The 6,105-nt window shown below is 42.2% G+C and overlaps 1 pseudogene; it reads left to right on the forward strand.

Annotated features, from left to right (window-relative positions):
- The first annotated feature begins 693 nt into the window (after positions 1 to 693).
- LOC132494989 (protein enabled homolog) lies at positions 694 to 3,026 on the forward strand (annotated as a pseudogene).
- The last annotated feature ends 3,079 nt before the right edge of the window (positions 3,027 to 6,105 follow it).

Below are 6,105 nucleotides of genomic sequence, written 5' to 3' on the forward strand. Positions count from 1 at the left end.
GGAACAAGATAAAACTCCAGAAGAACCAAGTGATGTGGAGATAGGCAATCTACCTGAGAAAGAGTTCAGAGTAATGATTGTAAAGGTGATCCAAGGACTCAGAAGAAAAATGGATAAGTTAGAAGGATTTTTTCACAGAGTTAGAAAATATAAAGAACAACCAAACAGAGTTGAGCAATACAATAAATGAAGTGAAAAACACACTGGAAGGAATCAATAGAGTAAATGAAGCAGAATGGATCAGTGAGCTGGAAGACAGAGTAGGAGAAATCACTACTGTGGAGCAGAAAAAAGAATGAAAAGAAATGAGGACAGTGTAAGAGACCTCTGGAACAACATTAAGCACAATAACATTCACATTATAGGGGTCCCAGAAGGAGAAGAGAGAGAGAAATGGCCTGAGAACATATTTGAAGAGATAATAGCTGAAAACTTCCCTTACCTGGGAAAGGAAACAATCATCCAAGTCCAGGAAGCATGGAGAGTTCCATACAGGATAAACCCACAGAGGAATACACCATGACACATTGTAATCAAAATGACAAAAATTAAAGATAAAGAGAAAATATTAAAAGCAGCAAGAGAAAAGCAACCAATAACACACAAGGGAACTCCCATAAGGTTATCAGCTGATTTTTCAACAGAAACTCTGCAGACCAGAAGGGAGTGGCATGATACATTAAAATGATAAGTGAACAGAGTATCTGTCCGGCAAGAACTGCTTTGATGGTCTATGATGATGCCAATAAAAAGTGGGTGCCAGCTGGTGGTTCAACCGGGTTCAGCAGAGTTCATATATATCATCATACAGGCAACAACACATTCAGAGTGGTGGGCAGGAAGATTCAGGACCATCAGGTAGTGATAAATTGTGCCATTTCTAAAGGGTTGAAGTACAATCAAGCTACACAGACCTTCCACCAATGGCGGGATGCTAGACAGGTGTATGGTCTCAACTTTGGCAGCAAAGAAGATGCTAATGTCTTCGCAAGTGCCATGATGCATGCCTTAGAAGCGTTGAATTCACAGGAAACAGGGCCAACATTGCCTAGACAAAATTCACAACTACCTGCCCAAGTTCAGAATGGCCCATCACAAGAAGAATCGGAAATTCAAAGAAGGCAACAACAAGAACATCAACAACAAAAGGAGCTGGAGCGGGAAAGGCTGGAGAGAGAAAGAATGGAAAGGGAGAGATTGGAGAGGGAGAGGTTAGAAAGGGAAAGGCTGGAGAGGGAGCGACTAGAACAGGAGCAGCTGGAGAGAGAGAGACAAGAAAGGGAACATCAGAATCGCCTGGAGCGGGAGAGACAAGAGCGGGAGAGGCTGGAGAGGCTGGACCGGGAAAGGCAAGAAAGAGAGCGGCAAGAGCAGCTAGAAAGGGAGCAACTGGAATGCGAGCGAGAGCGAAGAATGTCAAATGCCACTCCATGCTCCGACAGCTCCCTGTATCATGCTCCACTTCGTGAGTGTGCCAGTTGCCAGCCTCCTTCAGCACCTCCTCCATCATATGCTAAAGTCATCTCAGCTCCAGTGTCAGAGGCCACTCCTGATTACGCTGTAGTGACCGCTTTGCCACCTACTTCCACACCCCCTACACCACCACTTCGACACTCCGAGACACGTTTTGCAACACCTCTAGGTTCAGCCTTCCACCCTGTTCTTCCTCATTGCGCTACAGTTCCTCATCCTCTGAACAAAAACTTTTGACCTTCTTCTCCTGTGAATACACCCTCTCTTCAACCTCCAGCTACGAAGCCCTGTGCCTGGTCTACTTCCAATTTCTCACCCCTCCCTCTGTCTCCTCTCCCCCCCAGGCAGAGCTACTGGTCCAAGGCCTGTCCTCCCCGGTTGTGTTTCTTCTCCTGTGCCCCAGATGCCTCCATCACCAGCGGCACCCAGCGGTCTGCTCGACTCTGTCACATGTCCAGTGTCTCTAGCAGCCCACCACCGCCTTCCCTCGCACCACTCTCACACTGTGGATGAGAGCTTCTCCTCCTCCAAGCACGCCTATTGCCTCAACTCCCTCATCCAAGCCTAGTGTTCTCCCTTCTCCCTCTGCAGCTGCCCCTGCCTCTGTGGAGACTCCCCTAAACTCTGTGCTGGGAGCCTCTTCTTCTGAGCCAGGCTTGCAGGCAGTCTTTCAGCTGGCCGAGACTCCAGCCCAACAGGGCATTGTCTTGGGACCACCTGCACCTCCACTCCCTCCTGCACTACCACCAGGTCCTGCCCAGGCATCAGCAGCACTCCCTCCTCCCCCAGGGCCTCCTCCACCCCCTCCACTTCCGTCCTCAGGGCCCCCGCCTCCTCCACCGCCTCTTCCTAATCAAGTACCCCTTCTCCCCACCCCCCAACTCCTGCTCCTCCCCTCCCTGCATCTGGATTTTTTTCGGGATCCATGTTTGAAGACAATCGCCCTTTAACCGGACTTGCAGCTGCAATTGCTGGAGCAAAACTGAGGAAAGTGTCACGGATGGAGGATGGCTCTTTCCCAAGTGGAGGGAACACCACTGGTGTGAATTCAGCCTCCTCTAAAACAGATAGGGTTCGTGGAAATGGACCCCTTCCTTTAGGGGGTAGTGGTTTAATGGAAGGAATGAGTGCCCTGCTGTCCAGGAGGAGAATAATTGCTGAAAAGGGATCAACAATAGAAACTGAACAAAAAGACGACAAAATGAAAATTCAGAGCCTGTAACTTTTAAGGCCTCTTCAACAAGTACACCTGAACCGACAACAAAACCTTGGGAAAGAACAAATACAATGAATGGCAGCAAGTCTGTTGTTCCAGACGGGATTCTCCAAGGAAAAATCAGATTGTTTTTGACAACACGTCCTATGATTCATTACACAGACCAAAATCTGTGCCCTTGTCACAGCCCAGTGCCAATGGAGTCCAGACGGAGGGACTGGACTATGACAGGCTGAAGCAGGACATTTTAGATGAAATGAGAAAATAATTAACTAAGCTAAAAGAAGAGCTCATTGATGCAATCAGGCAGGAACTGAGCAAGTCAAATACTGCATAGAGAAGAATGCAGAGAAGAATCTGGAGAAGGGAAAAAAAAAACCTACAAAGAACAGCTGTGTTAACAACAACAAAACCCCTACATTTTGTGAGCTGTAAGAAGAAAATGGAGACAAACAGTCAGAAGGAGGGGAAAACCAACATACTTTGAAAGCCTTCAGACATTACTACTCTGGCAATAAGCTATTTCTCTCCCAGTTTGCTGATTTTTTCTGACCTTTACAATAGGATGGAAGAGAGTCGTACAGGAGTTCCTGTATCAGTTATGCAGAAAATACTAAATCCGTCGGGCAAAATCACCGTGCATTGAAATATTTTCATGTCAAGAGAAAATTGCACATTTTCCTCAATCCATTGTGAAAATAAAAAGGAGAAAGGCTTGGGAAGTTTTTTTTCAGAGAATGGTGATGAGGAATTTAGCAAGTTATGCTATTGTACTGTAAATGTTTCTTTCAGGTTTGTCTTCCTATCATATTTGATATTCCATGAATAACTGAGTTCAGCCCTTTGTAGGTTAAGATCATAAAATGTGGAACAAATGGAATTTATGTGCTTTCAAGGGTGATATTTATAAGAAAGTGTCCTAAAAATGATTTGTGAGGAATTTTAGAATGATAGGAAGTCTCTCGAGTTTAGCCTTCATGCAATTTTGTAGACTCAAACATAAAATTTGTCCAGAATTTAAAAAAAAAAAAAAGAAAAAGAAAAAAAGAAATCGTGGACCACTTTGTTCCCAAAATAATGAAAAATATTTCGGGGAGAATTAACTATTTGAATTAGAATTCTAGTGATTATATATTAATACAAGAATGCAATTTGCTGTGTGGCTACCTAAAGAAAATCCTTTAGTTAACTTAGTTACCCTTGCATCTTTAATAGTCTAATCATCAAAGAACAGGTACATTTATCAAATTGAAATCTGACTTAAAATTCTATACTTTCTTATTTGCTGTATGGACAAAAAAAATGTCATCTTAAGGCTAAAGAATAGTCAAGCCCTATTAATGCATTAAGGTGAATCAGGTACACCTGTAAGAAGAAACATAAAGCAGTTAAGCTAGCAACACTGAGGGCCCAGGCCCTGAGCTTACAGGAATCCAACCACAGGTATTTCAGCCCACTTCTCTGACATTGGATGGAATATCAATAACTCCGAAAAGAAACTGAAAACTTAAAAAGAATTTTACAGAAGGATGTTTTTCTAATACTGTAGAGGACACAGAGAGGTCATTTATTATCTAAACAAGGGCCTTTCCTCTATCAAACAGGAAATCACATAACTTCTTGAAATGTAAGTCAAACTTGCAAAATGAACAACTTTATATTTTCCTACAAAAAGCAAGGGTCTGCTAAAACAGCTCTTTAAATATTTTAAGACTATATTAATGTCTTAGATGCAGAGAATAAGAGTACTTAGGTGGTATGGAGCCATAAGTGCTGGAACAATAAGGGCAGTATTCCACACCATGAAATTTGGTATTTTATCTTCAATTTTAAATATAAATCCATTTTATCAAAATGAAGTATCTTGGGCTTCCCTGGTGGCACAGTGGTTGAGAGTCCACCTGCCGATGCAGGGGACAAGGGTTCGTGCCCCGTTCCGGGAAGATCCCACATGCCGCGGAGTGGCTGGGCCTGTGAGCCATGGCTGCTGAGCCTGCGCGTCCGGAGCCTGTGCTCTGCAACGGGAGAGGCCACAACAGTGAGAGGCCCGCATACCACAAAAAAAAAAAAAAAAAAAGAAGCATCTTATGGAAAATACATAAAATCAAAGTGTATAGGTTGATGAATTGTCACAAAAAGAACAGATCATGTAACCAACAAAGTCAAGAAATGAAACATCACCAGCATATTAGAAATACCCTCTGGGCATCACCCACCTTATCACTCTATCCTACCTCCCCACAGGTAACCACTATTCTGCTTTCTAATATCAATAATTATTTTTGCCTCTTTTTGAATTTTATATGAAAGGAATCATACCATTTGTATCGTTTCGAGTTCAGTCTTTCATTCAGGTTTTTGATTTGAGATCCATTCATGTTGTTGCACGTAGCATGTTTGGTTATTTTCTATGCCAATTGTGTCCATTGTATTATTGTGCCACAATTCAGTTATGCCTTCTACTATTGAGGACTATTTAGAGTATGTTCTGGTTTGGGTATTATGAATCATTCTGTGAAAATTCTTGTACTTAAAAAAACGTTTTGGCACATTACTGCTTGGTATATTCCTTGAAGAGAAAGTCTTGGATCATGGCATATGCGCATGTTCAGATACTGTCAAACAGATTTCCAAAGTTATCATACAAGTTTATACTCTCATCAGCATTCCAGTTGACTTCTGTCCTTCTCACCATCTACAGCTGTCATTTTAAAATTTTATCTTTTAATTTGCATTTCTCTGGTGACTATGTTGAGCAATTTTTCACATATTTATTCAGCTATTTGAAAATCCTTTCTTGTGAACTGCTTGTGCAAGGCTTTTCCCCCACTTTACTAAATTCAACTTGCCTTTGCTTTCTATCTCTTATGAGCATTCTTTAATTTCTCTTGAGACTCCTTTGACCCAGGGGTTATTTAGAAGTACTGTATGTTGTTTAATTTCCAAATATTTAGGACTTTTTCAGCTATTTTTTGGTTATTTCTAGTTTAATTCCATTGTGGTCAGAGAACATAATTTGTATGATTTCTAGTCTTTTAAATGTGTTAAGGTGCGTTTTATGGTCTATATGAGTGAATGTTCCATATGAGCTTGAGAAGAATGTGTCCTGCTACTGTTGGATGGAGTATTCTATAAATGTGAAGTAGTCTATAAATGGCGAGGTGTGAGTGGAACATTGTGTAATCTTCTAATTAAATCTTAATCTTTTTCGTGGACCTGTGTCTCAGGGCCATGATATTCACAAATTCTATCTCCAGTGACACAATTTTTTCTCCCTATTCCCCAACTCCCTTCTCTGGCTGCAGCACTCTCAATCTATTTCCTCTAAGCCCTAACACCTGTGACTACATTATGTTGCTCCCCCTCCCCTTTGGAGAAGCAGGAGTGCTAGGGGGAGATGGATTGGAAGGAATTCC

This window comes from Mesoplodon densirostris, chromosome 8 (genome assembly GCF_025265405.1).
Source record: "Mesoplodon densirostris isolate mMesDen1 chromosome 8, mMesDen1 primary haplotype, whole genome shotgun sequence".
NCBI classification, from domain to species: domain Eukaryota; kingdom Metazoa; phylum Chordata; class Mammalia; order Artiodactyla; family Ziphiidae; genus Mesoplodon; species Mesoplodon densirostris.